The sequence below is a fragment of the Rhinopithecus bieti genome, unplaced genomic scaffold (assembly GCF_001698545.2).
Source record: "Rhinopithecus bieti isolate Rb0 unplaced genomic scaffold, ASM169854v2 scaffold_7580, whole genome shotgun sequence".
NCBI classification, from domain to species: Eukaryota; Metazoa; Chordata; class Mammalia; order Primates; family Cercopithecidae; genus Rhinopithecus; species Rhinopithecus bieti.
The window spans coordinates 1889054-1900845 of NW_016805470.1; the positions used below are offsets into that span (position 1 = coordinate 1889054).

The following is an 11792-nucleotide window of genomic DNA, read 5'->3' on the forward strand; positions in this document are numbered from 1 at the left end:
GCCACCTCGCCCGGCTAGTTTTTTGTATTTTTTTTAGTAGAGATGGGGTTTCACCATGTTAGCCAGGATGGTCTCGATCTCCTGACCTTGTGATCCGCCCGTCTCAGCCTCCCAAAGTGCTGGGATTACAGGTTTGAGCCACCGCGCCCGGCCACCTTCTTCTTTTTTTTATATACAAGCTATTCCAATGGCGTGAGGAAAGAGAGGAATTTTGATATCCTTTTTCATTTCTGCCTCCTGGAGCATAGATCAGTGTTTGGTACACAGCAATCACTCAAAAAATGTAAGTTGCTTAAATGAATACACTGAATGAATTGACTGCCTGTGTAGTGTGTGAAGTGGGCTGAATGGTGGCTCCCCCAAAAGATTTGTCTATGTTCTAATCCTTGGAACCTCTGGATGTTACTGTATTTGGAAATAAAGGTCTTTGCAAATGTTGCCGGGCACGTTGGCTCATGCCTGTAATCCCAGCACTTTGGAGGCCAAGGCGGTAGAATCACCTGAGGTCAGGAGTTCCAGACCAGCCTGGCCAACACGGTGAAACCCCGTCTCTACTAAAAAGTACAAAAATTAGCTGGGTGTGGTGATGGTTACCTGTAGTCCCAGCTACTTGGGAGGCAGGAAAATCGCTTGAACCCAGGAGGCAGAGGTTATAGTGAGCCAAGATGGTACCATTGCACTCCAGTCTGGGCAATAGAGTGAGACTCTGTCTTAAAAAAAAAAAAGGTCTTTGCAAATGTAATTAATTAAGGATCTTAAGGTGAGTTCATCCTGGATCATCCAGGTGGGCCCTAAATCCAGTAAATGTCCTTATAGGAGATACACACAGAAGACGGACATAGAGGGGGAGGTGATGTTAAGATGGAGGCAGATAGGGGATTTGTGGCCACAAGCCAAGGAAACCAAGGAATGTGGACAGCCACCAGGAGCTGGAACAGGCAGGGAAGTGTTCTTCCCTAAAGTCTCCAGAAGCCTAGCCTGCTGACACCCTGATTTCAGACTTCCGGTCTCCAGAACTGTGACAGAATACATTTCTGTAGGTTTGTTTTTGTTGTTGTTTTAAAACTTTTGTTGTTTTTAGCAGTAATCATGTGTGCTCATTTTAGGAATATGGAATACACAAGTAAGCAGATGAAAAAAAATCTTTTATAATCCTCTGTGGAGAGATTGTAACTTTTGTCTTTCACCCTTCACAAGTTTTTATGTGCATATATGTAATATCCAAATGTACTCTTACCTTTCAAAAATGTTATTCACAACTGGGCATGGTGGTGGGTGCCTGTAGTCCCAGCTACTGGAAGGCTGAGGCAGGAGGAGTTTCAGCCCAGGAGTTTGAGGCTGTAGTGTGCGATTATCACATCTGTGAATAGACACTGCACTCTAACCTGGGCAACGGAGCAGGACCCTGTCCCTAAAAACTAAAAATTAAAATGATATTCACATATCACTTAGTAACCCTTTTTTCATTTTATATGCTGTCAGGAACCTTTTTTTTTTTCTTTTTTTACAAATGAGTGAAGATCTTCTATAAAAGAGATTTAAAGATTGGTACAAATACGGTAAACAATGAGATGAAGATTAAGTGATGTATCTAAAACCACTAACAGCAACAGGTTAAAAGTAGAAAGATGGACAAAGGTATATCAGAAAAATGCTAATAAAAAGAAAGTTATATGGCATTGTTAATATCACGTAAAATAAAAATAAAGGAAATTGCATTAAATAGGGGTAATGATGGTTTTGATCAACCTTCCAGTACATCCCTGTATGTTTGTTTCTTACTCTCCTTATCTCACCTATTTCATCCACTTCTCTAAACATATCTTCATTGCTTAAATGCCTCTTATGTACATCTTTATATTCTGGAGAGATGGAATTAACCTTTCTCTAAAAGTTCCTTCTGCGTTTTCCTCCTTCTCTGACTTTTCCTCAAAATTTGGTTCACCATTTTCTGGCCTTCCTTCCATTGTTGGACAGGGTTTCATCTTATGTCTGTGGCGTTTCTCTTTCTTCCTTCCATTCTTTCTTTTTCCTTCCTTCCTTCTTTCCTTTCTTTTTCCCTCCTTCCTTCTTTCCTTTCTTTTTTCCTGCTTATTCCCCTTTGAGTGCAAAAACTTCTGGCACTGATCAGGTAAGTTTCTTTCTCTTCTTCGTCTAGTCTTGGATAGTGCTAAGAACAACAGGCCTGCAAAATTCCCACAAGTTGACTCCTCCCTTTGTTGGCCCCCAGCACCTTGGCCTACACTGCTGAAGGAAGCTGGTACCCAGGTGGGAACAAGAACCAGACTAGTAGGACTTCTGCACATGTCAACTCTTAAATTTCTATGGTTTTATGCCACCAAGTTTGTGGAAATTTATTATAGCAGTCACAGGAAACTAATATGTTATCTGTAATTAGGAGAAATTCTAATGGATTTTAATCCGAAAGGATGGCTTCAGTTTGGGAACTTCTAATTTGAAGTCCTTCGTGGCCATATTTAGCAAAGTCATTTGCTTTTAACAGTAGTACTGTTTTCATAATATCTATACACAAGAGAAACTTTTGTTCTCTGTTGTAGAAATTTGGGGGAGGGGGCATGAATCTAGCTCATTCCATAGACATTTCAAGTCTTCCGCCTTTAAATTGATGCGCTCTTCCCAATGCAGGGTCGTGTCCCTTGAGCCGACATACAGGTCAACTCCTGAACTTGTGGGACTTGTATGAGGAGGCCACCAGGAGCTCTGCCCACAGCTCAGAGGTATAACTTTATGCTCCCAGATCAGGGACTCCTAAACACTTTCCCTTACAGTCTGCCAAGAACTATCAGAATCTTTTTTTTTTTGAGACGGAGTCTCGCCCTGTCACCCAGGCTGGAGTGCAGTGGCCAGATCTCAGCTCACTGCAAGCTCCGCCTCCCGGGTTCCCACCATTCTCCTGCCTCAGCCTCCCGAGTAGCTGGGACTACAGGCGCCGCCACCTCGCCCGGCTAGTTTTTTTTTTGTATTTTAGTAGAGACGGGGTTTCACCATGTTAGCCAGGATGGTCTCCATCTCCTGACCTCGTGATCCGCCCGTCTCGGCCTCCCAAAGTGCTGGGATTACAGGCTTGAGCCACCACGCCCGGCCAACTATCGGAATCTTATGCTTGTTGGTTGACAGTGGGATATCCATTGGAACTTTCTGTGGCACTTTATTCCTACCTAGAATCCTCTCAGTTGTGTTTGTTCCAAACCTTCAGGATCAACCTCTTTCACAGGCAACATAGTACCTTACATTCTAGGTGAGATTTTAACATCTATAATCAGAGAATTGCTTGGTCTCACATTGACTAAAAGTATAAGGAGAACTTTGGGACAATAAAATATATCGATGTTTCAAACCGTGCAGAATGAGGACCGGTGATGTTTGGGGGAAAGTCAGATGGTCAATCAGATCTTATTTGAGCAGTATTCAATCTTTGCTATCTAGTAGATATTTGATAAACAAAACTTGTTATATCTATTACACACACATGGAGCTATCTATTTGTATCTGTTGGTACCCCTCCCAAATTTCCTTTATAGGATCCTTCTTACTGCTGTGAATGTTGTCTGCTGAAAGAGATGTGTGAACAAAATGCTGCTCCCTTACCTCAAAGTGGAATCAATCCTATGGTACAATTCATGCTCTAGGGCTCTCCACAGGATCAGGCTGAAACTTAACTCTAGATAAGACCAGACCACATCCTTTCTCAACCCCCTCCTGGGCTCTATCTTGCTTCCTTCACTGTGTTTCTTCCGAGAGCAATCTTCCAATAAACTATGCACTCAGATCCTGTTTCAGGATCCTGCCTCTAGGGAATCTGACTGAAGACACTGCATGAGTAAAAGTCAAAAATTATAAAATCCATCTATGTCCATGACTCGGAGACAATGCAAGCAAAGATACAGGAAGGGATGGCATGAAATCAGAAAAAGGGCCAAGGTGAGTAAGATGCCTTACTTGAGTGAAAAAGAATAGGCAAAGGCACCTTCAAACCACCCTGCACTAACCAAGTGGATACAAACCCTTTTGCTCTTGCAGTTGGCAAGAACTGTTATTTTAGTGTCTGGACTTAGAGCAATTTGTATCAAAGCCTGGGTGTTCTTTGCCACTGGCATTACAATTCTGGGACCTGGAAATGACCACCATGACAAGGACCAGTGGAAAAAAGGGATTTCAGGCAGAACAGCTGCATAATCTTTGTGATAAGGCACGTGGGGTCCAACAGAAGCACGTCTGAAGCTACGATGACTACAGCGACCTCCTCCATGAGAAGCAACTGGACAATGATACTAGTGTATTACATACAGATGGCTAGTTGTAGATTATATATTTATATACAATTATACTATCATTCTTAATTCTTAATCAAGTCCCCATCACAAGACTTATTCTTGTCCTTGGAGGAACCAGGGTACAGAGTATTCTGGTAATTTATTGTTGTGTAACAAACTGTCCCCAGTTGGCTCATGGCTTAAACAAGTACACTCATTTATTTTGCTTACGTATCTGCAGTTTGGGGTGGGTTCAGCAGGAACAGCACCCCCCCTGCTCCATGATTATATGAGGCCCCAACTGGGAAGACTTGAATGGCTGGGGGCTGGCTTCCTCACAGCCTGGTGGTCTCAGGGTAGCTGGACATCTTTTATGGAAGCTGGCTTTCCCAGAGCAAGTGAGGAAGCGGCAAGACTTCTTATGACCTAGCACAAGGTCCCATTTCTGGGACCTCAGAAATCCCAGTACCTCACTTCCACCATAGTCTATCAGTCAGGCAAATCACTAAGGCCAGGCTAGATTCAAAAAGTAAGGTAGGGCTGGGGGTGGGGGTGGGGCCAAGGATTAGACCTGATCTCTCCATAGAAGGAATGTAAGAGAATCTGCAGCCATCTTTAATCTGTCACACAGATGTAGAATGTGTAGGGGACTCTTTGATAAACGCAGTAAAGGAAAAAGAAGATAGCAGGTAAGATTTTGTTTCTTTATTTGTTTTTAGAGACAGGGTCTTGATCTGTTGCCCAGACTGGAGTGCAATGGTCCAAACATAGCTTACTGCAGCCTCAAACTCCTGGGCTCAAGTGATCCTCCTGCCCCAGCCTCCCAAGTAGCTGGGACTACATGTGCACACGACCACATCTGACTAATTTTTTAAAAAACTTTTTGTAGAGACAAGGTCTCACTATGTTGCCCAGGCTGGTCTCAAACTCCTGGCCTCAGGTGATCCTCCCACTTTGGCCTCCCAAAGCACTGGGATTACAGGCATGAGCCACTGCACCCAGCGTGTTTGTTTTTTAAGGACAAAATAATTTCAGCATGTTCGAAAGCTATGGAAAAAGAACCAGAGAAGGGAGTACATTAAGGAAGTAAGAAAGAATGTTTGCTGCAGCAAGATTCTAAGGCTTCAGAGTAGCAATATCTAGTCTAGGGATTGCTGTTCTTCAGATGCACACCTTTTCTGTTATCCCTGAATGTTGGTAAAATCATGTGAAACTTCACAGTCTGGGTTCAGTCTTGCTGTGGGGAGGGAAGGGAAAGAAAGGGCTGGTTCACTTATGGCCTGGAAGAGTAGGGGGAGCAATGTCTCCTATAGCTAGGGCATGGCCTATGCCAGCCTCCCCCATCTGATGGGGTCCTGCCAGAGGGTAGGGCCATGTCTTTAATTTCTCTGCCTTATCCTACATCGCAAAAACATAACCTGCAAACCAGAATGTCAGTGCTAGGGCCTAGGCCAAACAATAGTTTTCCTGTAGGAATAGGGAGTATGTGTGGATGTATAGCAGGGGGTGAGGCTTTTGTGCAATTCAGCTTCACCAGGCTTGAAGAAGATGCAGTGAGGACAGTCAGGACTTGAGTATGAGAGTGGGACCTGGGTATGAGTGTGGAAGTCCATCTTAGAACCTTAGAATTCAATGCTCTGAGGTAAAGCTGAGAGGCTCCACAGGTCTATGAAGGTTTTTCTTTGTTTCTCAGGGACTGTAAGGTGCTCAAATTCTGAGGTGGGTGCCATAGGAATATTCCTCATAGCATAAGCGTTATGTCAGACAAAGCTCTGCTTATCTATTAGTGAGTAACAAACCTCTCTAAAACTTAGAGGCTTAAAATAACATAAATCATAATTTATGAAAAATTATAAATAATTCATCATTTAAGGGTTAAATGATAAATGAGTTATTTCTCATTTTGGATAAGTCACAGTTAGGAAAGACCTGTTACTGTTGTGGGTAACATGGAACCACCCAGACGGTTGGAATAACCCAACCCAGACAGCTTCTTCACTCAATGACTGATCCCTTAGCTAGCACGGCTCCAGCAGCCTAGTGGCCCAGCTCTCCCTCTCCAAGTCCAAGTGGTCTCTGCACGTGGTTTCTCTATAGCAGAATGGCTAAAGGGTGGCAGCTCATGACCACCAACAGCTCAAAATCAATGATGCCAGGTCTTTTTTTTTTTTTTTGAGATGGAGTCTTGCTCCCTCCCCCAGGCTGGAGTGCAGTGGCGCGATCTCGGCTCACTGCAACCTCTGCCTCCCAGATGCAAGCAACTCTCCTGAGTAGCTGGGATTACGGGTGCGTGCCACCACGCCTGGCTAATTTTTGTATTTTTAGTAGAGACAGGATTTCACCATGTTGGTCAGGGTGGTCTCGAACTCCTGACCTCGTGATCTGCCCACCTCAGCCTCCCAAGGTGCTGGGATTACAGACGTGAGCCACCGTGCCCGGCCAAGTTTGCCAGATCTTTTTTTAAGCTGAGAGTTAGAACCAAGACATTGCCACTCCTACCACCTTCTTCTGTTGGTGAAACTGAATCACGGTTTCCCATGGTCTCAATCATGACCCAGTCCAGATTCCAGGGTCAAAGACCATAAAAGGCTACATTGATGGAAGACATGTCTCATTGAGGGACGCCAGAGTAACAACTACCAGACAAGAAGGGGCAGGTCTATGTGAGCGCCAGTTCCTAATTCTATGCTGCCCTCTCTTCAGAGAAGATGGTTGGAGGGCAAATTGTGGGGAGCAAGGTAACTCCAAACTTTTACAGAATAAAAGGTAGGGGGTCTGGTCAGCTACAGTCCGTCTGTTATCAAGAGGCCAGCCTTGACCTCTCCAAGCTCAAGCGACCCTCCTGCCTCAGCCTCTCGAGTAGCTGGGGCTACAGGCGCGCACCACCACTCTCGGATAATTTTTCTGTTTTTGGTAGAGACAGGGTCACACCCTGTTGGCCAGGCTGGTCTCGGATCCCAGAGCTCAAGTGATCCGCCTGCCTCGTTTTCCCAAAGTGCTGAGATTACAGGCGTAAGCCTCCGCGCCGGGCCTATGCCCGGTTCTACATGTGTTCTTTCTTTACTCCTGTGTTACAGAGGCTCGAATAAGGCATGGCTTCTACAGTACCGCACCCAGCACCACACCGCGTAGACTCCTGTGCTCTTTCTGTCCGGCAGCTGGAGTTGGGGCAAAGCGCCGGGTCTCTTGGAGGGCAACACTCAACGCGGTCGGCTCCTAGGCATCCAGTGAGGCTGCAACCCCGCCGCCGGGGGCGAAAGGCGAAGGTGAAAACCTAGAGCTGGGACAGCGCAGCCGGGTTTCAGCTGGTTCTAGAGTCCACATCAGAAGACCGCCCCCGGCGCCGCGCGCGCCGGAGATCACTGTCTGCGCCCCGGCACGCACGGACTCGCGCACGCGCGCGCCGGCCCCGCCCACCGCCCGGCTGTGGTCCCCGCGTGGACCGCACGAGCCACCGTCCGCACAGCCCCGCCCCGCACGGCCAGGCGAAGCGGAGCCGGCCGCGCGGTGTTTGTGTATGTGTTCGCGGGGCGGGTTTCCGAGGCCCGTCTCAGCCCCGGGAAGATGGTGGGCTGCCAGCGGCCGGCGGACTGAGGCAAGGCTGAGGAGAGGACGGCCGGCTACGCACCCTTCGCGGGCAGGAGCGGCGGGCCGCATCGGGACTGGGACGTGACCAGGGCTGGGAGGCCGGGGCTGGGGGCCGGGCTGCGCCTCCCGCGGCTGCTGTCGCCGCCGCTGCGGCCGCGGCCGCGGCTGCTGCTACTGCTGTTGTTGCTCTCGCCGCCGCTGCTCCTGCTGCTGCTGCTGCCCTGCGAGGCCGAGGCCGCGGCGGCGGCGGCGGCGGTGTCGGGCTCAGCCGCAGCCGAGGCCAAGGAATGTGACCGGCCCTGTGTCAACGGCGGCCGCTGCAACCCTGGCACCGGCCAGTGCGTCTGCCTCGCCGGCTGGGTGGGCGAGCAATGCCAGCACTGCGGGGGCCGCTTCAGGTGAGTGGCGGGTGGTGTGGGAGGCTGGGGCTAAGGGGCGTTCGAGACAGCTCCAGGCCAGAGGCAGATGCTGGACAGAAAGTGGAGAGGGTAGGGCCGCCCCATGGCGTTTGAGGGCCATTTGCTTCCGGGGAGATCATCGTCTCTGGCCTGGGGTTTTCCTCTGTTGGAAGGTGAAAAGGTGCGGGGCAAGGGTCGGGGCACCCCGACGGTATTTGGGTGCTTGGGTTAGATTGGAAGAGTGCTGAGGGACCCAAAGAGCATCAAAGCCGATCGCTCTAAAACTCGGCCTGTTTCAACTAAATGAGGTATCCAAGGAAAGGTGAGCTAGCCAGGTTTGCTTAAACACTTCCTTTTAACATCCACATGTGCCCTAGGACCCGATGAGTTCCCTGATGCACTGGAGATGTGGGGTGCTCTGAAGAAACAGGGCCCTGGAAATGCTTTGTTGGCTGGAGATAAAAGGGAAAGGGTAGCATTGTAAGATATTAGAGATGTAAGGACCAATGGTCCTTCTAAAGGAAAGTGAGGAAACTAGTCTTTTGGCAAAAGCTCACTGGAGGTGGCAGATTGGAACAGGGTCTGTGGTGAAGAGGGAATGGAAGGAGATTCCTATTTGCCTTGGTGTCTGGACAATATGAAGTTCTGAATTGGCTTGGTTTGGGGCAGTTCCTCTTGGAGAAATCAGTAAATTAATTAGCAGTTACCTGTTACTTGCTTCAGTTGTGCAAGGATTTTCCAGATAATACAGACAAATAGATTAGCCAGACTTTGGCCTTGTCCACAGGGAGTTTGGAATATAGCAAGAGAAAGATAACTTACGCACATAACCCTAGTCATAAGGGTTATAGAGTCATTCACGCGTTTGGCAGGTATTTAGTTTACTGAACACATGTCTGATGTGGGGGAGTGGGGAAATGTGAACAAGACAGACAGGGTCCCCGCTCTCATCCATCTTAACATTCTAGTGGGAGCAACAGGCACTTAACAAGTAAATGAGAGAAATGAACATGCTAATTTCAGGTAATGGTAATGCTATCAAGAAAATAAAAACAGCATGGTCTGATAGAGAATTATAACCAGTGGTGACTTTTGGAGAAGGTTCTCATTTGAAATGACATTTGATCTGAGACCTGAATGAGGCAATGGGGAACCTGTGGGAATTCAGGGATGGAGAGGTTGTGGCTAGCTGGAGGGATGCAAGGAGGACTTTGAGGAGGTGATAACATTGGATTTGAGCATTTAAGATTAAGTAGGATTTGGAAATGTGGAGCCGGAAAAAAATTACAGATGGAAAGAAGGGTGCAAACAAAGTTGTGGAGGCTGGAAAGTCAAGTTTTGCTGCTGCCTATGTGGAAGAGAGTTGTGAGAGAGGAGTTTGGAATAGCAAAATTGTAGACTTAGGTAATGTTAAATCTTCTAAGGAACTCAGAGAACGTTGAGCAGATGAGCTCTTTAGTTTTATGGATGGAGAAACCAAGTGACTTCAGGATCACTATGCAGTGAAGCTGCTTTTGTAACTTAGGGTGTTCCGATTTATGAATTTCGTTAATCTACATGTATTTGTTGAGGGCTCCTGTGTTTTAAGTTGTGAGATACAGTGGTATACAAGACAGGCACGGTCCTGCTCTTATGGAGCTTACATTCCAGCTTGGGAGTAAAAAAATCCAACAAAAATTTTATTGTAATTTTGTTTAAGGCTGTGGAGGTAAAGAACAGGAGACAAACAGAGGTCTTGACTTAATCTGGGAGTAATGTAAGTCACTGAGGAAGTGATGTGAAGTCTAAGGGGTGAGATGGTACTACCTACGTGAGGGATGGGGTGCTGAGGGGCCAGCAGGTACAGAGGCTCGGGGATGAAGGGGATGATGGCAGCCTGGATGGAAGACCAGGTGGCAGGAGCAGAGAGAGCAAAGGGGAGCTTGACAAGACTGGAGAGAAAGGCAGGAGCCAGGCCAAGTGGAGATCTGTGGGTTGGATTGAGAATTTTGACCTTTAGCCCAAGAGCTGTGAAATGGCATAGTTCACTCCTATTTTCATGACATTATAGGCTTTTAGATTGGAGCCGGAATACAAATGGCCTTGAAGGTGAGGCCAGGGCATTTTCAATTTGAGAAACTTCCAAGATCAGGTGAATGGATGGTTGAGTCAGATGAGGATCCTTCAAGTTCTGAAAGTCTGGGACACAGTGGTAGGCAGTGGGGACCCACAATGTGGGAAGGGGACTTCATAGCAAGATCAATCTAATGTTCAGAGTAGGTTGACTCACTTTGGGCATGAGAAATAGTAGGTAGCTAGGTGGGATCTGTTGGCATGGGTCAGAGCAGTGGTAATGAGAGCTTGTGGTATTGTAGAGGTGAAATGGACAAGTCTTCCCTGTAAATTGGTTTGCTCTTGGAAAGGTGGGGGATGGTGAGGGAAGGAAAACTAGATCCTATCTTGGGTGATAGATTGGATAATGATACCTTTAACAGACACAGGGACACAGGAGCAGGTGTTAGACATTTAATTGCACACATGCTGAGTTTGGGGTGCTCTCAGAGTACACACCTGGCAGATATTAAGTTTGAAGTCGATGACCTATGAGGGAGATTGCCAGGGAGCTCTTTCTGAGAGTCCACATGGAAAGCCCAGAGGATTGGAGAAGAGCTACTTGTTGCAGGGAACAGGCAGTCCTGACAATGGTTGTCTCAGATGGTGTCACAGATGAGTGAAGGGACTCCCCTGCTTATTGTGGACATTCCCTTTGAGGTGATTCTAGGTGATGTCAGTGCTGTTTCCTGGGTAGACAATTATGACTTTGGTCCTGATGATACCCTTATATTTTGTGGGCTTCGGGATTTTGCATTTTTAAAAATGAAAGTAGGAGGAACTTATGACTCTGGTCTTTTAAAAAAAACTCAATAAGCCGGGCACGGTGGCTCACACCTGTAATCCCAGCACTTTGGGAGGCTGAGGCAGGCGGATCGTGAGGTCAGGAGATCAAGACCATCCTGGCTAACATGGTGAAACCCCATCTCCACTAAAATACGAAAATTAGCCGGGCGTGGTGGCGGGCGCCTGTCGTCCCAGCTACTCTGGAGGCTGAGGCAGGAGAATGGCGTGAACCTGGGAGGCAGAGCTTACAGTGAGCCGAGGTCGCACCACTGCACTCCAGCTTGGGCGACAGAGTGAGACTCTGTCTCAAAACAAAACAAAACAAAAAAAAACAATAAAATTTCAGTCAAGGCCGGGCACGGTGGCTCATGCCTGTAATCCCAGCACTTTGGAGGCTGAGGCGGGCGGATCAAGAGGTCAGGAGTTGAGATCAGCTTGGCCAACATAGTGAAATCCTGTCTCTACTGAAAATACAAAAAATTACCTGGGCGTGGTGGCGGGCGCCTGTAATCCCAGCTACTCAGGAGGCTGAGGCAGGAGAATCACTTAAACCTGGGAAGTGGAGGTTGCAGAGAGCCGAGGTTGTGACGTTGCACTCCAGACCGGGTGATGGTGTGAGACTCCATCTCAAAAAAAAAAAAAAAAAAAAATTTAG

The 11792-nt window shown here is 47.4% G+C and overlaps 1 protein-coding gene across 3 annotated transcripts in view; it reads left to right on the top strand.

Moving 5' to 3' along the window:
* The first annotated feature begins 7736 nt into the window (after positions 1 to 7736).
* ATRN (attractin) overlaps positions 7737 to 11792 on the top strand; it is a 190050-nt gene continuing 185994 nt past the window's right edge. For all 3 annotated transcript variants that reach the window (XM_017872612.1, XM_017872614.1, XM_017872613.1), the window contains exon 1: positions 7737 to 8260. The gene's annotated coding sequence lies outside the window, so the exon portion shown is untranslated. The remainder of the gene's footprint in view (positions 8261 to 11792) is intronic.